The sequence below is a fragment of the Artibeus jamaicensis genome, unplaced genomic scaffold, assembly GCF_021234435.1.
Source record: "Artibeus jamaicensis isolate MK-2021 breed Jamaican fruit bat unplaced genomic scaffold, CSHL_Jam_final contig_332, whole genome shotgun sequence".
NCBI classification, from domain to species: Eukaryota; Metazoa; Chordata; class Mammalia; order Chiroptera; family Phyllostomidae; genus Artibeus; species Artibeus jamaicensis.
Genome location: NW_026521788.1, coordinates 18,984,455 through 19,008,746, shown reverse-complemented (window position 1 = coordinate 19,008,746; position 24,292 = coordinate 18,984,455). Strand labels below are relative to the sequence as shown.

At 36.3% G+C, this 24,292-nt stretch overlaps 1 protein-coding gene and 1 non-coding gene across 6 annotated transcripts in view; both read left to right on the top strand.

Moving 5' to 3' along the window:
• The window catches only part of CTNNA3 (catenin alpha 3), a 1,563,160-nt gene that overhangs the window by 962,154 nt on the left and 576,714 nt on the right, over positions 1–24,292 (top strand). The gene's annotated exons all lie outside the window — the stretch shown is intronic.
• Positions 10,497–10,633, top strand: LOC119059140 (U4 spliceosomal RNA). The gene has a single exon (XR_005084373.2). It is a non-coding gene; the product is annotated as a U4 spliceosomal RNA (small nuclear RNA).

Genomic DNA, 24,292 nt, shown 5'->3' with positions numbered 1-24,292 from the left:
CAGAGGTTAATTACAAGGTGAAGCCTTTTGCACTTTTCTTTTACCCAAGCTCAGTTAAGAACTCTGTTCTGCCTATTCTCAAGGCACTTTAAACAATTATCTGTTTGTACTTACTTTCCTGTATTTTGATTTATTTTGTTTGTTTGCATAGTAGTTTCTTACTCTGGACTGTGATATCCTGAAAGCAGAAAGTACCTGGTGCATAAAAAAATGTTCAGTAAATATTTCTGTACTGTATGATTAGGTGAACACATCCTATAAATTCTTTGACTCTCTTGGCTTATAGATATGCAACCTTTATGTGTTTATATTTAGTTGTACAAGATCCACTTATTATTTTACCAGAACATGAACACATCTGTGTGTGCGGTCCTATCCTTGGCATTTATTTCCATACCAGTTTTGTCTATTTCATACATAAACTTCTTATGGAGTTTGAAGTATAGTCATCTCATTTTCCTGCTTATGATCATATAATTTTTTGAAAGCCATGAACCACCCCCCCAGACCATATCTTTTATAGAAATTGAGGCAATGGAATTGAGCTTACCTTTTTCTAGGCTTTTTGGAATCCACAATTTTTAATTTCTGCAAAGTCTTTGCTCAGGGATTTTAGTGCTTTGATCACAAATTCTTTCTCATTAGTTAGCATGGGACTTACAAAGCTCTTTTCCTTACTCCCTCTCCATCTGAGTGAAACTTTTAAGGACTTTAGGCCAATGGGAACCCAGTGATTGAAGTTCAGGTCACTACTCTGAGCTGCCTGTGTTCCCATTGCTCTCTTAATCTGGAAAGTCACATCCCTTTCCTTCTTTTTGCCTGGCTGTTTGGAGTACACTTTAATAAGATCACATATTTTGTTCTCTCCTTTTACCTTTAAAAATAGATAGCTTTGTATCAAACAGCAACTCTCCATTTCCCCCTCCCAGAAATGTAAGATGAACTAATTCTAAAGATCTACCGTACAACATAATCCCCAAAACTATAGTCACAAAACTGTATTGTACACATAAAAATTTGTCAAGAGGGGAATCTCATGTTAAATATCTTTACCAAGGACACAGAAAAGGGGACCCAAAGAAATTTGGAGGTGATGGATATGTCTGTTACCTTCAATTGTCGTGATGGTTTCATGGGTTTATGCATATATTCAAACTCATCAAATTATTTACATCGAATATGTGCAATATTTATATATCATTATACTTCAATAAAACTTTTTATAACTGATATTGCTTCATGCACTAAAGAGGTATTAAAAAAGTAGATAGTTTTAGCAGACTACTAACCCAAGATGTCTATATCTCCATGTAGGCATACAGTTATTGATAACCTCCTACCTCCCTATTCCCTTCAAAATTTCAATCGAGTCAGTACCTTTACATTAAGAAAGCCAAACCTTTTATTGCTGTATGAGAGTTAAGGGTTTTATTCCAACAGCACTCTACAATGGTTATATATTGAAATTTAACTACTTGTTTTTTGTTACTGTCTCATCAATTGCATATTGGTGTACACACAGACACACACAAGCGTGGTCTAAACAGATTTCCTATTTTCATATACCATTTTTTCATCCTGAATTGATGTACTAGTTTTCTTCCAATGCCATAACTTTATTTGTATTTGCTCTGTTAAGTTAGTAAATATCTGTTTCCTTCTCCAATTTTAATTTATAGTTCCCATATGGAATCATAGGTTGAATACAATGTCTTAGAAATTCCAGTGAGCTTTTGTAGACATAGATACACTTATTGAAAATTTATATGGAAAGGCACAATCCTTAAAAATAACTAAAACACTCTAACTAAGGGAGAATAAAGTGGGAGGAATGATGCTGTTTTTACCATGTAGCTGCACCGATCGTGGCAGCGTGGCAAAGGCAAGAGAGAAAGATACATAGATCAATGGAACAGGGTATGGGACTCAAAACAGACTCAAGCAAATATACCCAGATGAATTTTATACAATTTTTTAAAAAAATTATTGGGGTGACATTGGCTAATAAAGTTATATAGGTTTCAAATGTACAATTCTGTGGTGTTTACCACTCAAAGCCAAATCTCCTTCAGTCACCATATATTTTACCTCCTTTACCCTTTACTATCTCCCCCTCTCTCTCTGGTAACCACCGTTGTCAGTGTCTATGAGTGTTTGTTTGTTTGTGTTGTTTGTTCATTTGTTGCTTTCACTTTTATATCCAAAATATGAGTGAAATCATGTGATACTTAGCTTTTTCTGACAGACTTATTTTGCTTAACATGATATTTTCAAGCTCCATACATGTTGTCACAAATGGCAGTATTTCATTTTTTCTTATAGCAGAGTAGTCTTCCATTGTGTGTATGTACCACATATTTTAAAGTATATTTTATTGATTATGCTATTACAGTTGTCTCATTTTTATCTCCCCTTTATTCCCCTCAGCTCTGCATTGTCCTCCCTCAGCATTAACTCTCTTCCCTTAGTTCATGTCCATGAGTCATACATATAAGTTCTTCGGTTTCTCCATTTCCTATACTATTCTTAACCTACACCATCTATTTTGTATCTACCATTTATGTTTCTTGTTCCCTGTAACTTTTCCTCCTCATTATCCCCATCCCCACTGATAGCCCTCCATGTGATCTCCATTTCTGTGATTCTGTTCCTGTTCTAGTTGTTTGCTTAGTTTGTTGTTGTTTATGTTCAGTGTTGATAGCCATGTTTGTTGTCATTTTACTATTCATAGTTTTTATCTTGTTTTTTCTTAGATAAGTCCCTTTAACATTTCATATAATAAGGGCTTGGTGATGATGAACTCCTTTAACTTGACCTTATCTGGGAAGCACTTTATCTGCCTTCTGTTCTAAATGAAAGCTCTGATAGATAGATTAATCTTGGATGTAGGTCCTTGACTTTCATGACTTTGAATACTTCTTTCCAGCTCCTTCTTGCCTGTAAGGTTTCTTTTGAGAAATCAGCTGATAGTATTGTGAGAGCTCCTTTGTAGGTAATTATCTCCTTTTGTCTTGCTGCTTTTAAGATTCTCTCCTTATCTTTAGTCTTGGGTAAGTTAATTATGATGTGTCTTGATGTGTTTTTTCTTGGATCCAATTTCTTTGGGACTCTCTGAGCTTCCTGGAAGTCTATTTTTTTTTTTTTTTTTGCTAGAGTCTAGAGGTTTTCCTTCATTATTTTTTCAGATGAGTTTTCAATTTCTTGGTCTTCCTCTTCTCCTTCTAGCACCCCTATGATTTGGATGTTGGGACATTTAAAGTTGTGCCAGATGTTCCTAAGCTTCTACTCATTTTTTAAAATTCTTATCTCTTCATTCTGTTCTAGCCGAATGTTTATTTCTTCCTTCTTCAAATCATTGATTTGAATCCTCATTTCCTTCCCTTCACTGTTGGTTCCTTATATATTTTGCTTTATTTCACTTTGCATAGCCTTCACTTCTTCCTGTATTTTGCAATCATACTCAACCATTTCTGTGAACATCCTGATTACCAGTGTTTTTAACTTTGCATCTGAGAGGTTACCTATCTCTTCATCAGCTATTTTTATTTTTGGAGTTTTGATCTTTTCTTTCATTTGGGCCAGATATTTTTGTCTTGGAGCACCTGTTATGTAGTAAGAGGTGGAGCCTTATGCATTCACCAGGGTGGGGCAACCCTCATTGCTGTATTGTGGATCTGTATGTGGGGGAGGGGTCCAAGAGGGAACAATGCCACTTACTCAGCTCTGAGCTCCTTTCAATTACTTCCTATGCTACCCACAAGCAAATCAGAGCCTTTTGATGCTAATTCCAAGGTGTGGGGGTTTGTGAACATTCTAGGACCCTGTGGGTCTCTCCAGTGAACTCTCCTGTGAGGCTGGGAGTTTCTCCTGCGACCACAACCCCCATAGGTTTTTACAACCAGAGGTTTTAAGTTTTTATTTCCCTGTGCTGGAACCCTGGGTTGCTTCCTCTGTCTCACTCCCCAGTTGTTCCTCCCAGTTTATCCACAGGTAAATGTGGGACTGCCAGCTGCTGTCTCACCTGCCCAGTCCTCCAGCCTCTACCTTGCTGAGAGGTCTCTCTGCCCTAGCTGCCTGTCTCCATCCTTCCTACCAGCCTGGATGAATGATTCTTCTTTAACTCCTTTGTTGTTTGACCTCTATACTGTTTGATTTTTCTGGCAGTTCTGGTTGTTTTTTTATTTTTTAATTTATTGTTGTCCTCTTTTTTGCTGTGTGAGGAGGTAAACTGTATTTCCCTATGCCTCCGTCTGGCTGAAAGCGTACCACACATTCTGTATCCCATCATCTATAAAGGGCACTTGGTTTTTTTCCATGTCTTGACCACTGTAAATAATGTTGCAGTGAATATAATGTTACCTGTATCTTTACAAATAAATATTTTCAATTTTGGGGGGTAAATACCTAGAAGAGGGGATTGCTGAGTGATATGATAACTTTATTATTAATTTTTTGAGGGATCTTCACACTGTTTTTTATGGTGGCTGTACCGGTTTACAGTCCCACCAGCGGTGAATGAGGATTCCTTTTATCCACTACCTCTCCAACAGTTATTAATTAGCTGTCTTGTTGATAATAGTCATTCTAACACATGTGAGGTGGTATCTTATTTTAGTTTTGGTTCGAGGTTCTCTAATAGTGAAGTTATTCTCAGCTGATTTTTGACAAGGTGCAAAACCAGTTCAGTGGGCTAGATTAATAGCTTTTTCAGCAAATGGTGCTGCAGCAATTTGACATTTCATTGGCAAAAAAAAGAAAAAAGGAACCTTGAACTAAGTCTTATACCATACACAAAAATAAACTCAAAGTGGACAGTCCAGTGCAAATAAAACTTTGAGAAAAAAATAGTACAGCATCTTTCAGATCCAGGGCTAAGCAAAGTGTTCTTAGACTTGATGCCACTTAACATAAACCAAATAGGAAAAACTGATGAATTGAATCTAATAAAATCAGAAGTTTTTACTTTGTGGAAGCCAATATGAAAAGGAAAAGACACAATGTACAGAATGGTGGAAGATATTTGCATTGAAGTATAATCATATAATAAAATTCTACTCAATAATAAAAATAAATAAACTATTAATATAGATAACACTCTGGATGAATCTCCTGGGAATTATACTGTGCAAAACAACCAAAACCAACAAAAAATCAACCCAAATGCACTAATATAACATTTTGAAATTATGAAATTGAGAAATGGAGAACATAGTTTTTTGTTGTTTTTTTGTAGGGATAAATATGGGCTATGTATGATTACAAAACACAACTTGAAAGATCTTGTACATTTGTAACTGTTCAGTATTTTGATTGTGGTGGCTAGTGAATATATTAACCTACACAGGTAACAAAATTTTGCAGAAATTAATAAGGGCACATCTCTCAACACACACAAAGTGTACAAGTAAAATGGGAAATCTGATTAAGATTAATACTATATCCTTGTTAGCATTCTGGTAGCATAATTTTACAAAACCCAACCTAGGAGGAAATTTGGCAAAGTACACAAGGCATGTATCTATTATTTCTTACAACTGCATGTCAATTTGTAATTATCTTCTGAAAAATTTCATTAAAATTTTAGATAATTTATAGTGTTATATTGTGTAAACTAACCATATTTTGTCCTTTTTTTGTGGAGCAGTTTAAATATAATCCACTGAGAATAATATTTATCTTGTAGCTTCTTCTTTGTATACAATGTATTGGATTGCATTATGATTTGAGGATAAAAAAAATTTGGCTATTGAAAAATAGATATAACCAATATAGAATAAAGGCAATGGGATATGTATCTTTTTATTATAGTGGTTAATTTTTAAATTGTGAGGACAGATAGGTAATACCTATAATTTGTAATCATCGATGAGGTAAATTAATAAACATTGATTCACACCAGAGAAACTTTAGGATAAAGTATTTACTAGACTCTTTTATGTGTTATAACACATGAAAAACAGAGCACAGAAACATGGGAAATTATTACACAGCTATAAAAGAAGGTAGTTTAGACTTAGATACTTAGTTCACCTACATGGTTTGGTGATAATGATGTCAACTCTACTAGAAATAAGAAGATGCCCATAAATAGTCTCCCATTTAGAACTTATATTGCAAATATAGCTATGCTTACAAAAATTTCAAGTTCCAAACCAAGTGTTGACAAAATTCAACACTTGTAGATTTGTTTAAGGACTGAGTACTTGAAATACATTCATATCATGCTCCGAGTCACAAATAAGGCCATTGATTACCCAGAGGGGCAAAGCTGTTAATTTATGCCAGAGAGTAGCAGAGCAACACAGAGTTAACAAACAAAATATTTTCTACTTGAAAGTAAAATTTTATTTAAATATGAGGACACGCCCTGGCTGGTGTGGCTCAGTAGACTGAGCACTGGACTGTGAAGCACAGGGTCACCGGTTCTATTCCCAGTCAGGGCACATGCCTGGTTTGCAGACCAGGTTCCCCGTACGGGGCGCATGAAGGTAACCACACATTGATGTTTCTCTCCTTCTCTTTCTCTCTCCCTTCCCTCTCTCTAAAAATAAGTAAATAGAACATTAAAAAGTAATGAAATAAAACAAATATGAGGATGAAGTAGCCTCCCAATTCCTATTGTTATGATTTAAAAGTTTATCTTGTAAATTATATAATTAATATTGTATTCCACCACTAAATTTGGGGATGATTTGTTATTCTCAATTAGCTAATAAGAAACACCAGCGACTTAATTTTGTTATTATCTGATCTTTGTTATCATCTAACCGCTGTCTATCTATCTGTCTATCTATCATCTATCTATCTATCTATCTATCTATCTATCTATCTATCTATCTATCTATCTATCTAGTTAAGCTTTCCTTTACATGTAAGATTTAAAAAGCCTTTCAATAATCTGCTTAATGGGTGTGGTGTAAGCACCGGTTGTTTCTTGAATAATCACTAGAACTCACTTAGGCAGTGCCCCTGGGATTCTAAAGTAGGGCCATCAACAACTGAAATACTGACTTTTTTATGCTATTGAAGAAACTGGCAATGATGTCTCTGCAGAAATAATAAATCAAATGCCTAAGAGTGTGCTAATAAAGTACTCCTTGCCCTTATTCTCTAATCCATGTACACAAAAGCTTATTGTTAACCGCAGGCCTTCAAGGCGTTTCAGAAATGTTTATTATAGGTACTTTTGAAAATGGCAGGAATTTATATTTATGACCTTGTTTGGAAATACTCCTAGCCAAGGGAATTGTTGAGCTCAAGTGAATACGCAGGCGCCTGTATTACAGTTATAGCGCATTGAATAACAGTGGTAGGTTAAGTGCATTGTAGCAAATTGAAGAGTGGAGATATGCCAAAGCCAAATATCTTGGCCACAATTCAGACCCTGCAACATTCTGCACAACCGGTGTGTACGGTGAGTAATTTTCTACGTGACCGCTGATTGTCTGTGAATAGGTTGGGTATTTATTGCTTAATGACCTGGTCATGTTTTCTAGGTGGAGGGAGTATAAGGTTTGACTTCAGGCTTGTATGTGTGTGTGTTTTAAAGAAATATTGCCATTTTTTATTGGAAACGTTTTCTGAAGGAAACGAGAATTTTGGCTATCTTGATCTCACACTGGGGGTGTAGTTTAAATTACACATGGGAAGTTAGGGGATAAAGGAGCCTGACCTTAAGAAACATTTAGAAGCAAGCCGCTTTCTTGACCTCTGTGGCGTTTTTATCTGCATTTCACGACACTGAAGTATGAGATACCTGCTGTGAGTTTACCTGCCAATGTGCTTTGTCACAGAACAAGGGAACCGCCTCTAGTGAGTCCTGTAGTCCCAAACTTTAGCCTAGACTTGGCATTGTTACAGTTTTCTCATAAACCCAAATGTGACCTACTAGTTTTCCTTTGCCTACAGAGTCTCTACAATGAACGAGAAGCCTACTGTTAGAAGAAATAATATATTTGGCACCCATTTTGATGTACTTTTAACAAAAGGACAATAATGCTGACCTTTACTATTTTGCCAGACATAGTTTTAACTGCAAAGACTCAATAATTCCAGTGTGAGGGTCCTCGTTTCTACTACCTAACAAACTAAACTTAACATATTGTTCTCATTTTCCCTCACAATGGAAAAGAACAATGGTCTCATATTACATATTTTAAGTAAACCTATAAACCTTTCTATAATTTTTAAGTTGAAAAACAACTGTATTTTGAGAGATCAGATAATAATTATAATAATTTGCAAGTGTTCATGTTATCTAATGGTGCATAACAATTCACTTCAAAATGTAATAACTTAAAAAAATGATAATCACTTATTATCTCTTTTTTTTCTGTGGGTTAGTTGGCATTGAAAATTGGTTTTTATTTTTTTCTCCACTTAATCAAAAGTTTAGGGGCTGATGATTGCTGGCATAAGTTCCCTTGCTCGGTGGTGTTCTCAAAAGTCTGAGTTCCTTATGGAGGCTTTGCTGTGTTAGCTTTGGTACTGCCACCCTGCAGATATATTGTCTATGTTTAGGGTCGAGGGAGACAAGTGGGAAAAATGTCAAAGGAACATATCCTAGTGAAACCTGATTATGAATGAAGCAAAAAAAAAAATCCTTCCCTGGTGAATTGTGTCTAATATCATTGGCACAAGGCCAAGCTGAATAACAAGGGAGGCAGGAAAAGTATTTTGTTTCCTAGGTATTTGAGTTTAAAACAATAGATTCCCTAGAAATAGTGTGTGATACAGAAAATCACATGCAGAAAGGTTATTGAGGTGTCATTGCAGAAGAGAAACGTGTGAGGAAAGGAGGGGCAGGACTAGAGAGGGGGAGAAGCCAGCTTCCAATGTGGTTGCAACTGAGATCTCACCTGATCTTGTGAGCATTCTGGAAATCAGGTGATCTTTGAACTTTGTCACAAATTGAGGCAAGGGGCTTAGCCTCCTGGGAAGGGGCATTACCTTAAGAAAGGTAGTTTCCTACAGCCAAGGGCAGTTCATGGTGCAGATCAACAGCCGGAGTTTCCCAGCAGAGGGAAGAGGGGCACATGCGTTCTGAAGAAGGGATCTGCCTAGAGCTCCACAGCATGCAGTACAGTGGTAGAAAATGCAAAAGGAAAGTGGAGTTGAGCGTAGCCATTGTGTGAGCTAACTTATCTACGTAATATATGTTTCCCCTTTCATATTTTACTATTTCCCAAATATTTTACATGGACATGCATGCATTTTCAAATCATCAAGTTTTTGAATTTTTAAAGTTGTATATGTATACATGTATATATCTATATGCAAAAAGTTCATCTGTAGTATGATAGACATTGTAAAAAAGAAGTCTTTCTTTGAATTACCCAGGAATTTAGCATGATTAGAGTGATGAACTAAAGGTGACGTGTGTGAGGCAGAAAGTGTGACTTGGTAAATTTATTAGGGTCATTTTGTCTTTAACATGCATATTTATGTAATCATAAAATAACACTTAGTATTAAAATGACACTTGTTCCAGATTATATCTTTTTAAAACTGTTATGAACTCCAAAAACACAGTGTATGCACAGTACCTCTAAATAGGTGCTTCAAATATTCTTTTGAGGGAGAGTCTGAAAGATTGGAATTTGGAAGCACTTGAATTTATATTATTAAGTACTATTTTAAGAAGTATGCTATGTTACCACCAGCCTGACCTACTTAAGGGCACCACTTTAGATCAATAATAAGACCTCTGAGGTTAGTTATCCACATGGCAGATGTTATAGGTAAAATACAAGATAATAGCAGAGAGAATTCAGTCTCTGGACCCCAGTATCTGTACTGTCATTTCTCCTTTGTCGGATTACGCTGCTTCATGTTTACATAGATTGACCTCAATCTCATCTGTACCTATTAACAGAGTGAAGATATATCTGAGTATTTTGCTGGACCTATTTTAAAAAATGGCCACTGTCACTGACTGCAAGTTTTAAAATAGTAAAATAAATTTTTCAAAACTAGTTTAAATATTGGATTTTAATCTCTTATCAGATGTATTGGTGAATATGTTCTCTCATTCCATGGGTTGTCTTTTTATTTTGTTGATGATTTCCTTTGCTGTACAAAGACTTTTTAGTTTGATGTGGTTCCATTTGTTTATTTTTTTCTTTTGTTTCTTTTGCTTGGGTAGATATATCACATAAAATATTGCTACCAGCAATGTCTGAGATTTTACTGCCTATTTTTTCTTCTAGGATTTTTATGGTTTTGGGTCTAATATTTGTCTTTAACTCATTTTTAATTTACTATTGTGTGTGGTATAAGGACGTGGTCTTGTTTCATTTTTCTGCACATATCTGTCTAATTTTCCTGATGCCATTGATTGAATAAACTATCTTTAGTCCATTGTATATGTGGCTTCCTCGGTCAAATATTAATTGATTATAAAAGTATGGGTTTATTTCTGGCCTTTTTATTCTGTTCCATTCATTTGTGTGTTTGTTTTCATGCCAGTCCCAGGCTGTTTTGAATACTATGACCTTAGCTTTGCACAGTGGCAGTATTGTAGCCAATGAGGTTTATCCGAGGCGCGATTATTGCTAATTGAATACTATGACCTTGTAGTATAGTTTGATATTAGGTAGTGTGATTCCTTCAACTTTGTTCTTCTTTCTCAGGATTACTGGTGCTATGTAGGGTTGTTTATGGTTCCTTATAAATTTTTGAAATATTTGTTCTAGTTCTGTGAAATAGGAATCTTGATAGGAATTGTGTTGAATCTATAGATTGCTTTGGGCAGCATGGAAATTTTAAGGTTGTTAATTCTTCCTATTCATGAACATGGTATGTGCTTTCAGTTATTTGTGTCTTTTTCAGTTTTTTCTTTAGTGTCTTTTATTTATTTATTTTTTTTAGAGAGAGGGAAAGGGAATGAGAAAGAGAGGGAGAAAAACATCAATGTGTGGTTGCCCCTCACATGCCTCCAACTGGGGGCCTGGCCCACAATCCAGGCATGTGCCCTGACTGGGAATTGAACCAGTGACCCTTTGGTTTGCAGGCCCATGCCCAATCCATTGAGCTACACCAGCCAGGGCTCTACAGTGCGCAGGGCATTTGCACAATAGAATACTACTCAGCCCTAAAAAGAAGAAAATATTACCCTTTGCGATAGCATGGATTTAGTGAACATTATGCCAAGTGACATGAGTGAGTAAGAGAAAGACAAATACCTTATTATTTCAGTCATATGTGGATTCTAATGAACAAACTGAAGTAACAAGCAAAATAGAGACAGACTCATAGATAGAGAGCAGGATGGCAGCTAAGGCAAAGGGAGGGTGGCAGTGGAGGGATTAAGCACAAAGGGAAAAGGACTCATGGATATAGACAACAGTGTGGGGGCTGTGGAGAGATGGGGTACAAAGGGGGCTAAATGGTAATGGAAAAATACAATAAAAATTTAAAAACAAACTAGCTTAAACAGTCACTATAACTCACAATATTTACTTGGATAAGCAATTATAATGACTTACTTTCTGTATGGTTTAACTAATCTACCACAGCATTTGAGTCTTTACCCTCAGGAATTCAGAGCTCCCAGAAGAGTGATTCCAGTATCCTATGGCATTATTACAAAATAGTCTAGTATTCAATTTACTAAATATAGATGTAAAACTAGCCTCTGGCTTACAGATTCTATTAGCAAAACAATAGGAATGAGTTATTAACCAAAAGAAAAAGAAGATGAATAAGACATTTTTAAAGTACAAAGAGAAAAGAATCCATATTGTTTATCTGTGATGCTTCACAGAGAGAAAGTGAAAAGACCAGAATGAGAGGAAAAGTGTGAGGGAACCTCAGACTCTGGAAGATGAAGGAGTTGGTGAGGGGGAAAGCAATTGTGTGAGGAAAATGAGGGGTGAGATAAGTTTTAAAAACGGATGATAGTTCAGAGTTCAGAAATCAATAGAAGTGGTTCAACTATGGTGCTGGGAGATTCCAGAAAAGACCAGCTGTGACTATGGCAATATATTGATTATGTGGCAAGTGGGAGTTTAGTTTGCAAAGGAGGTAAGTGATGGGGTGGGCTTTGCAAAAAGAGACTAGGTGTGAAAGACAAATTAAGGAAAATAGTAGGAACTGACATGAGTCTAGTTATGGGAACAGAATGGGCAATACAGTTGATGGTCCATTGCTGGAGAGAGGAAGAATATACCCACTTAAGCAAGCAGGCTGGGTAGACTGGGCTAGGAGAGAGGAGACGAAGAATCACACTTGAGTTTTCAGTAACCCTTAGAGATGTCTAAAAAGCAAATTAAAAAGCAAGCCACTTGCAGAAAAGATTTCTAGTTCTTAATATAATTTAGCATTTAGGGAGAAATTATTAACAAAGATTATAAGGGGGATTTTGCTTACCTAAACCCCCCTGCAGAGGAAGCCTAGATTGGCATTTCTTAGATTTAAGCTTTTCCTTGGAAATGCCAGTGGCATAGCTGACCATCTTGTCTTGTTCCTCTGCTTGTGGAGGTCCACTAATTTGGACAATTAATGAGCAATAAATGTCCAAATGGTGGGATGCTAGAGGGAAGGAAAACACTGTGCCTGGACAGTGTAATTAGCCCTCGCGTAATTCCAGCGATGGCTGTGGCTTTATGCAGGGTTGACAGTTGCCCTGTAGTGTTAATGAACCAAAAGGAGAGAGAGAACACTGTGTGGCTATGCTTTCCAATGTCTGGCAGCCCCAGGCAGGAGCAATCCAGAGTAGTCAGAGGTTGAAGGTGAAGTAGGGCTCAACTGTGTCTGGTTACTGAGCATTCAGGGAGGGCACTACTACTCTCCTTTCAGTCCCAAGGGGAAGGCACTCATTAAGGTTATCATCTCAGAAATGAGAAAGCCCACCCTGTGCCCACAAGAGCCAGGAAAGGAAGAAACGTGTCTCCTGACTTTTGGAACAAAATGGCACACACCCAGCAAGACCAGAATACTCTGAGATTTCTTTCTTCAGAGGCTGAGCCTGATGACATTTGGGTGTAGGTATGTGCAAGTAAGCCAGCTTTCTGAAGCAGGGTATAGAACTGGACTAGATGATGCAAAATGCCCTCCAACACCTGCACTTGTGATTCTGGACCTTGGAGCAGTGCTGGTGAGAATCCAGCCCCAATCACACAGCTGTGTGGAGCCATGTAGCCATGATGCATAGAAATACCTTAGATGTGGCCCTGCTTTTTTTGAACTTGATTCAACTTTTACAGTGCTCGAGATAAGAATTGAAAACAACTACATGCATAGGAAGTATTGTAAAGATAGAAATGGCATAATGTAAAATTTAACTAGGTTTCATTAGACATTTCACTATTTATTGAATAGAATTTTAAATTTTATCCTGAAATTTCTGATTTTGTATTATTCAGAAATCTGCCAGTACTGGATTTATTGAAACTTTTATGTTTTGTATTAACACATATCTTTTAACAAGACAGCCATAGTTATAGTTTTAAAAACAATTAATTTGATATATAAGAAATTATCTTTAAGATTTAAAATATTCTAGCTATTTCTTAAAGCTTCGTTGCATTGGTTCTTTTTCTTTTTTCTTTTTTATTGTATTTTTTCCATTACCATTTAGTCCCTTTATCCTCATCTTCTGCCATCACCACACTATTGTCTATGTCCATGAGTCCTATTTCCCTTTTGCCCAATCCCTCCACTCCCTTAGTTATCACCCTGTCCTCTGAGTCTTTCTCTATTTTTTGCTTGTAAGTTTAGTTTGTTCATTAAATTCCACATATGAGTGAAATCATATGGTACTTGTCTTTCTCTGACTGGCTTATTTCGCTTAGCATAATGTACTGTAGTTCCAACCATGCTGTTGCAATGGGTAAAAGTTTCATCTTTTTTTATGGCCGAGTAGTATTCCACTGTGGAAATGTCCCATAGTTGTTATATCCATTCATCTACTGTTGGGCTATCTCAATATTTTGGTGATTGTAAAGAACGCTGAGATGAACATTGGGATGCTTAGGTTTTTTTGGAGTTAGTATTTTGGGTTTCTTCAGATGTACACCCAGAAGTGGGATAGCTGGGTCAAAAGGCAGATCTACTTTTAATTTCTTGAGGTATCTCCATACTGCTTTCCACACCAACAGTGCAAAAGTGTTCTCCTTTCTCCATATCCTCACCAGCACTTTTTTTTTCTTTATTCTGATGCTCATCAGCAATCAGGATTTTACTCATTTAATATCTTGTTTTGTGTACTTACATGTAAATCTTTCATTTCTTGAAACTTGGGAAGTATTTCTTCCCCTATCATCTTTTTTCCCTTGAGTCTCTAAAATAGACCAAATATAGCATAAATAGTTGTGGAATTTGTTGTTCTCTTTAGTTGTCTGTAAACAGATTAATTATAAATTTTTGTAGAGAAGACAGTGTAAAAAACACATTTTACTTGCAATGTCGAGTGGAATTCATTCAATTTGACAGAGGCATTCTGAGTACGGCACTGCTTGCGACGTCTTAGAACTTTAAGGGTTGGGTGGGACGGTAGCTGCACAATTTAACCTTGTGCAGGTAGAATTAATGTATTCATTTGCTCTAATTAAGGAAAGTTAATAATAAGGTCTATTTTTTTCCATCTTCCTCTCTAGAGCTATTGAAACTGTTAGTTATGTTAAGAAACACTCAAGATGACATGACAAGTCTCTCATCACTATTGTATGTTCCACTGCTCACATTACTGACCTGATATTTCAGTGTGCTGTTGAGGTACCAGGGATAGTTAAGGTCAAAGGTATAACTCGTGTCCTTCCCATACTTACAGGGGCCTGAACCTTTGATTTTTCTTTTCATCCTATATCTCATTGTTTAACACACTTCAGTATTTATCATGTAATTTAAATCCAAACCACATCCAAGAAGCCCTTATCAGATTTGGAGAACCTGAGGATGAGGAGGACACAGAAATAATAAAATTTAACAGTGCACTGATTTGCATATTTACATAATATGCAAATACACACATATACAACCACACTTCATACACACATATACGACCACACTTACCCCACTCCCACTTCTCTGTACACATGTGCCCATACTTACACACATTGTGTTCTTTCAATTTGACTTGTTCAATATGGGCCATTATTGCTGAGGAAAAGGGGTCTTTCTCCAGGATCATAACTATGGTAATGTTAAAGCTTGTTTGCCTATACCTGTCAAAGTTAGAATTTAATCATCAACAGCTAACTGCAATAAAAAAAAATAGTTGTGCAGGTTGTTGATTGGATACCTTCCAAAAAAAGGCTGTCAGTTAATTAATTGTTAACTGTCACTATACTAAGGAACCCCCTTCTTTTATGAAAGTAAGGGATGTGTCTGGGTGCAGGTATATCAATGAATTAGTGGATCAGGTGGTCTTGGCTCTCTCATCTGTATCTGAGAAGTGTATACAATATAATTCAATTAACTTTGCAGTATGAGGCAACTTCTGCTTTTATACTGGTGATGGAATAAAGTAATATGCACAAAAATGTAGGTTTGGTATTAAACTAACTGAAAAGTTTAGATTGACTTTAGCACATTCTGTCTCAAAGGAAATCAGTTCTCTCTCTGCCACTCAAAAGGTCATAAAACTGCTTTGAAATTTGATGTCAATTTTAATGATAATGACGTCAATTATAGAATGTTTTGTCTTATGCTCTTTATACAATAATCCTGTTAATAAGGACTTATTAAAGCCTCATGCTTCATATTTATGGTTGACCCTCAGCAGACAACAAAGTATATCACTAGTTTAGGAAACAGTACCTTAATTTACAGTTTAGATTTTTTTTGTCTCTTTAGTAGCTAAGTAGATTTTATTCGATGCTGTTCTATTATATTCACTTGGCAGGTGGAACCTACTTTTATCCTTTGGGTGGCAATTCTGAGGTGAATAATAGATTAATTAAGACCTTGAGGAAACTATCTTGCTGGTTTTCCATTATATTTTACATTGTATATCAGTGTGGTGTGTGTGAATTCATGTAGTGATATATTGTTCCAAAATAAAAGATGAGAAATATTTTTGGCAGATGGGACTCTTACAGTGGTATATTGTAGAACCCCATTTAAACTATAGAATGTACACTTCAGATAATTTATTAGAAGCACGACTGCCATCCTGTGTGTCTGTGTGTGTATGTATTTCCATCTCATTTGTTTCTGTCTGATACTTGGTATACTGACACAGCATGCCAAAGCCTGCTTCTCAGAACGACATTGACATATGTCCTCTTAGACAAACGAATATTTTCATCTTTAATAACTCATTGGGGAGGGACAAGTTCAGACACAAATTTGAATAGAGTTGGAGGACAAGGGTGAGATAAGAAAAACAGGAAATGTGAAACTATGTTATGATCATTTAATCACAAGAATCATCACCTTGTACCTTCTGCAGGCAGACACACAGACACATACATTATGCATGGAATATGTTTAGAATTTTAAACACATTGGATTTGGATTTTATTTGTTATTAAGGTCAGTTTTGCGTGGTCTGATCTTATCATTGGCAATGGGCTTTGATTCCGTTGATATTTGACATTGTATAAAATAAACATGGAGCAAAACCAATGCCTAGATCCTCTATTGTGAATTATTTTAAATGTGTAGCATATGAGACGATAAAAGCTATTTTTTACCATAGAAGTGCTTCATTTTTATATCTGTATTTTCTGGAAACCCTGTTTTTAAATGATTCTGTATTCTGAGAATTTGCACTGTCATGATTAATGTCAGGACCCTGATGGGTATTAAGTCCAAATATGGTCTAGAAAGCTTTTTATTTTATTCAAAATGAAAATTACTTTATTGGGTTTTTTTTGACAGAAAAACAATTGTAATAACTCAAATCACAAATTTTTAAAAGCATAAAAAAGCAATGTTGAAATTATCTTAAGTCTTACTACTCAAAGATAACTACAATTAAAGCAATGTTGAAATTATCTTGAGTCTTACTACTCAAAGATAACTACAATTACCATTTTAGTGAACATCATTTTAAATACCACACTTCCACACACACACACATGCACACTCATCTTTAGTAAATGAGAGCATGTTACACATTCTTTTTTATTTGTCATAGTCATGTAATTATACGACATATAATTACTTACCGGTAATTATATGTTTGCCATATTTTGTCAGCAGAAAGTCTTTTTTCTTTCTTTACAGAACCACAGTATTATGTAATGTAATTTACTCTTCATTGACATATATTTAGATAACTTTTCATGTGTACAGATAGAGTTGAAGTGAATCTCCCTGCGGCTCTATGCCTGTTCACATACGCAAGCATTTCTGGAGGGCGGATCACGTTAAATTGAATTGAGGAAGTTTTGCACAGTTTAAATTTTCACAGATGAAGCTAAATTGCTCTCTGAGAAGTTGGCCATTCACCCTCCACTTGCTTCTCCATACCTTCAGCCACACTAGATAGTAGCAAACTTCGAAATTATTATAATACAAATAACAAAAATGTAACTTTATTAGTCAAATTGCCTGCCTAATAGATCAAGCAATAGATTGGAAAAATTTTAATGTAATTATCAGTCATTGTATTTCATATGTGAAGTGTCTGTTTAAATATTTTGTCCTCTTTAAAATAAATTTTCTTATCAATGTTTTAGAAGGTATTTATGCCTTATGAATAATAATCCTCCTTGGATTATTATATATAACAGAAATTTCTGCCCATTTTTTGGATTTTGATCTCTTAGATTTTCATTAGTTTGAAATTTTTTAAAATGTTGTGCAGTCATATATTCCTGTCTTTTACACACATGGAATTTCCCCACCTCCCCCATCGTATCCCATTGAGTCATCACTGTTATCTTTTCCATTGCTCTTTAAAACAAAATTGTGTGTTTTAATTATCACTCATTATAGTCTTCTTCACTTTTCTCTTTTGTAAATCATCTTTGCTCTTCTATCATGGGTACCTTGAAATTAACTTTAGTTCAACTTAGATCTATTAAATTAATAGATACATTTAGGGAGAGTTGACATTTTATTTCATAATATTGACTGCTCCTATCTAAAAATATGATATTTGTTTTCATTTATTCAGTCATTCTTGTATGTCATTTGGTAAAATGTAGTATCTGTACATATGCATACAAAATATACATATATAAAATATAGTTGTGCCTATTTCTTAATAAGTATATATGCTATGAAATTTACAACTTTAGTTGCTATTATTGAAGAGACATAGTGTCACTGAAACTTTTCTTTTCATGCTAGCTGATACATAGGAAAGTAATACATATTATTCATCCTGTACAAAGCTGTGTTAGTTAATACTCAGCATTTTATATAATTATCTTACATTCTCTAGGTGGATACTTTTGTCACCTGAGAATGTTTTCTCTTCCTTTACAATATTTGCAGGTCATTTTTTTAGGTTCATTTACATTGAATAAAACTTTCTATAAATTATTGATTAACCTCAGTGACAGTGGGAAAGCCTTCTTGTTTTGAGTATGGTGTTTGCTTTAAGTTTCTGCAATTTGACCTATTTCAGTTAAGAATGATTCCTTCTATTCATTTACTAAGGCTTTTATTGGTTTAGCTTTGCTTTGCTTTCATAAGAATAGGCATAAAACTATTATAAATGCTTTTCTAAAATTTGTTGAAATATAGTAAAACATGGAATTTTATTGTTTGCTTTCTCAATGATAAGGTCTTGGTTTATTTCTAGAATAAACTACATTTTCTTGCTGCATTATTATTCTTTTATTACATAGATTTAATTTGTTAGTATTTTATTTAGGCAGTTTATATTTAAATTAAGTTGCTTGGTAACTCTATCCCCACTCTAAGTCCTGTGTAATTTTTTAATCAGGTTACATAATACTAAAATAAAATTATTGAAATGGGAGGGGGCTAAAAAATCAAATAATCCACTCCTCATCTTATAGATGGATAGCCAAAGACAGATGCAAATGCTTGCATTAGCAAAACTATATTAGAGACCAGCTTGTGTGATTTAAGATTCATAAAGTTTGGGAGGCGGCTTGAGATGCCAAGTCCAAGAAAACATGAAGCTCCTTGATAACATTTGTTTTCATGAAATAGCCTGAGCACAGTTGCACTTGTAAGATTCACCTGCCTCTAATTCCCTGTTGTATAAAAACGAGAGTTTTGTTCTTGTACTCCTTCATGTATTTTCTTAAATAAGTAGTGTTTTTTGAGATTTGCTTTCATTGTCTTTGACTTCTCTTGCAGTTTCCCGCCCCAATAATAGGTGCACAATCAATATTTGTTACTTGATGACATTGTTTCCTTTCACCTTGCCATGCACTTTTATGGTACAATTCTATTAGTGAAATATTCTACAAAATTCATAATTCAGGGTCACTTCCTGTTACTACATGTAGCTGCAGAGCCGCACTGTTTTACCAGGAGAAATGGAAGCGCTGGCTTGTTTAGCAGAGGTCACCTGGATGCCCAGGGTAGGAGCCCGCAGACCCCCTGCTGTGTGTCTCAGACTCAGCCCCAGCCTCTGAGCTGGGCTTTCCTGGGAAGGAAGCAAGTGTCCATTTCTCCAGGAGACACTAAAGCTCCTGGGTTTGCCGAAGGGAGTTTCCGCACCTCTCTCTATCTGCCATACTTACCAGCATTCGGCAGCTAGCTTGGGTCCGTTGAAAAGTTATTTTACTTGATTAAAAATAAATTAAGAACTAAACTGGGAACTTTTCAGTTATTCCCAATTTGATATCTTAAGTGAAAGTAAAACTTGAAAGAAGCTGCCCCCTAGGCTTTGTTCAATACGATGACCAGACAAGATGGAAAGGTGTTACTTTTCTTTGAAGTCCAGCTTTCTAAGCCTTTGTGGAATATCGCAAATGAATTTCAAAGGGAAATTTCATTCCTCTTTCTTGCTTGTCCTGAATTTCTGCTGCTGTCTTTTCCCTCTAAACTCCACTTTTCTTTCTTTCTTTGAGGATGGATGATACATTCTTAAGCATACGAATTTATGCACTTACACATTTATTCAGTCACTGAAAAACTATTTGACTATGTTGTATCAGGTACTAGGAACTGAAGGTCCAGTGATGAGCTAACAAGGGTGAAGCCCTTGCACTTACAAAGAGGGAAAATAGTCACTAATTAAATAATCTGCTCAGTGAATGTTAGTTACAAACTGAGAATCATGCTCTGAAGGAAAACCCTGAACTGAGTAGAGAAGGGATCAGGGGTAGGAGGGGCTGGGGGTTGTGGTGTTGGTGAAAAATTTCCCTAGGAATTACTTTTGAGCAGATGTTTGATGGATTGCTGATGCGGACACCAGCCCACAGTGTCTGCATCATAATGGATGAAATGAGACATTCACACAGACTACCGAGTCTGGTGGAGGAAAGGCGCAGGCATGGCTTCTCTCTCAAGGGGAGCAAAAGCTGCAGCTATGACCAGCTTTTATTGGGTTTCTCGGCACATTACATGGTGGTCCTCATTTACTATGCTCAGGTTGCTTTAGGTGGTTACCTTTTACAGCAGACAAAGGAGCCAATGGCCAGTGCTGCTAATCACATCACTGAAGATGGATATTTGCAAATGAAAAGGGCAAAAGTGGTTGAACAGGTTACACTCATCCTTGGAAGGTTTAGCATGGATTTTAGGAAGTTACTTTGCAGTAAATGTTTGCCACTGGGGGTTGGGCCCACTCCATGCAGAATGGTCTCCTACACATATCATTTAAGCAGGTATAAGTGGTGTATAAGGGTGGCAGTGAGGAAGGAGGAGGAGCACATTCTAGGCTAAAGAAAACAGCACGTGCAAATGTCCCGTGGCAGAGGGAAGCATGGATGTCTGAAGGGTTGGTGGTGTATATAAAGCAAAATGACAATAATAACTACCCATGAGGAGTTTGGACCAAACTATATAGGACCTTTTAGGAAATATATGATAAGGTATGTGGATGGGGAAATAATAGTAGGGGAGTCAAATTTGTTATTTGAAAAAAATCTGTCAGGTGAAGTATGGTAAATATATTAGAGAGAAGGCACGGTGGCTAGGAGTGAAAGCTAAGATTATACACAAGATTTGAAAGAAAAAAAAAGAACACTAACAGTGAATTTGACAAGGGTGGGGAACTCGAAAAGTACATGATACAAAAGATGTGTGAGAGGTAAAATGGAAAGAAATGCATAGACATAGGAATGGGAGAGTGAGTCTTATCCGGGCAACCTCCAGCTCTCTGCTTTGGGACATAAACCACATGGAGTCACTTCACCATCCACACACTCCTAAGTCCACACTAGTGGCCAGGCTAGTGTGACCATCATCATTCCTCCCAAATAACTCTAAGAATGGCCTTCTGTGTGGCTCAATCAAGGAATAATTTCAGAGATTATTCACTTGAGCTCTTGGTGTTTAATTTTTGAGATTACATCTTCTTGAAGCGTTCTCTTCTGCCAGTCTTTATGACATTAGAGTATTGTGGGTAACCTTCTCTCTCTTTGGCCGTGATAGGGTTATTTTGTTCTGACTGATAAATATGAGTGTCTTAGGTAATCTTCTAAGAAGATTTGCTCTTGCACAATCACATCCAATTACCGTTGTTAATCTAGTGACTTCCTAATTCATATCCACTGCAGACCCCTCCTAGCTACACTTCATAGCTACATACCTAACTACATACCAGTAGGATAGCTCAATGGCAACTGGAACTCAGAGTGTCTAGTTCAACTCTGGATATTCCCTACCGACCTGAAGAATTTTTAGTGCTGCTTGCATCAGTGATTTTAGTCAGTGACTTACAATGTTTCTACTTACTAACGTGTCCAGATGGCCTGGGCCTTTCTTCACTCTTCACGCCTCTTCTTAGGGTTTTGTGAACCCTTGTCATTTTCCAAATTCAGAAAGAAATCTAAGTCTCCTTTTCAAACACCAAGTTAAAAATAAAGAACTGATTTCAGCTGTATTGTTTCTGTACCCAAATGAACAAAGTCTGCTTGTGTTCATTTGTTTCTTTGCTACAGATGTGTCAGATTTTGCTGTTCCTAGTAAATAGGCGCAGTCAGACAGAAATCACCTCCAGACAATTAAGTCTGATGACTCAAGGGCTTTCTTTTCTCCAGAATTCTTCATTTAAAGCTTGAAGTAATGATACTTGTCTTTATGCTCATATTAATGATAAGTAGGAACTTTTCTTTTTTTTGGTAAGGAAGGGGCAGAAGAAGAACACAGCTTTCAATGAGTAAATGAGGTTGTCATAGGCGTCTAAGAAATACAATTCATTAACATATTAGTTTTAGATGCAATAGAAAATCATTTCTATTCATGATAACTCATTTTCTAGATAGACAAATTGCTATTTTTATTTATTTACATGGACTAAGTATTATTTTAAGGTACTTTACTTGCTGAAAAATAATTTTTGAAAAGAACATATCATCTTTTTGTCTTATAATGGCTCACCATCTGAAAGATACATAAGTGTGTCTAGGAAGAATAAAATTTGCACTCCATTGTTGGGGTGTGGAAGGTAGAGGTATGGATTCTGATTTGAGGCATCTGAAAAGGATTTTGGAGGAGAAGACATTTAACTGAGGCCTTGATGTATAAGTATGAATTGAAAAGAGCCTGTGAAAGAATGATTTTCAGACAGAATGAACAGCTCACAAAAGGATAAACCCCCCAAAAATATTTCCTTCAAGAGTTAGATATTCTTTTGTACCTGATATGTGAAGCATTCTAATAGACATTGAAGAATTAGATATTCAAGAGAAGGCAAGTAGAAACACATTTATCTACATGGGTAGGAACTGAAATGAATACCCTCTTCCCTGCATCTACACCTGATACTAGGGCAGTCAGGTAGCCTGAGGCAGATATCTGATTAGATGGTTCATTCCACTAAGTGAATATGGTTTTGCATTGCTAGCTTTTAATTTTGCTGAAAATAACATTCTGAAATTAGTATATAATGGGTGTGTAAGTTTCTGGTTCAGTACTATAATCATTTATGGTTGCAGGCAAGATAAAATGAATTTAAGTAGAAAACAAAAGAGGAAGTGCACTAAGTGCACTAAGGAAGTAAAGGCAGAATGGGAGATGGCTCCGACTGGGCAGGAATGAGGACTGCTCCGGGACGCTGGGCTGTAGGGAGTATTGGCCAGGCCAGGCTGGAGTTAGGAGATGACTAGGAGCCTTGATTAAGGGCCATACCAACACTTCATGCTACTTGATTAGAGTAGGAGAGAACACTCCTGAAGGGAAATCACAGTATTATTGCCAGTGGGAGAAATGGATTCTGGGTAAAAGGCCAGAAATTTCTCTTACACTTGATTTTCTTTTTTTGATATTTTTATATTAAAACATCTCTATTTGCCATAGACGAAATGTCTGTGTCCCCCCAAATTAATATGCTGAAATTCTAAACTCCAAGATTTTGAGAGGTGGTGCTTTAGGGAGGTGATAAAGTCCTGAGTGCAAAACCCTCGTAAATGGGATGGGTGCCCTTGTAAAAGAGGCCTTGGGGAGCTCCTTCACCTCTTCTGCCATGTGAGGTGACAGCTAGGGGCACCGCTCCTCTGTGAACGAGAAGGCTGACATTCATCAGACTTTGACTCTACCTTGATCTTAGACTTCCCAGCCTCTGGAACTGCCAGAAATAAATTCCATTGTTTATAAGCTGACCAGTGTGGTATTTCTGGTAGAGTAGCCTGAATGACCAAGTACTATTTCTCAGGTATTAGTGTAAGTCATTTTCCTTGTCTTTAATTTGTGAAAGATTTTCTATGACTTCTTAGCCTCTTCAATATTTTTTCCCGTCATAACTCCTGTAGGTTTTTTCTCCTATATTTTAATCTTCAGGAAAGACTATCTTCCCAAACATATGGAAATCAACCCAAAGTTTGAATGTGTACCTGTTTTTCTGTGTGTACGTGTGTGTTTGTTTTGAGAGATGGGATGTCAGAATTACTTGGAGAACTTCTCAAAATCAAATTAGACATATCTTATACTGCACCCCCCCACCTTCCACTTGTAGACTTGCTTAACATATTAGAATATTTGGTAGAAGGAACATGGTCTTTTCTTTTTAATAGCCATTTACTGGTGATTCTATTATAATCATCATATAATTTATCCCATAATTTGAAGACTACTGATGTAGCCTTTCTGTGGGCCCAATCTTACTCCTCTTACATTGTACATTCTGGATTCTGTGACCACTATGAGAACATTGTTGAGAGAAGACTTTACTCCAATACAAGGAAGAACCTTTTAACTTATGTAAAACTTTGCACTTTTTCCACAGAGGAAATAGGCTGCCCTGCACAATAGT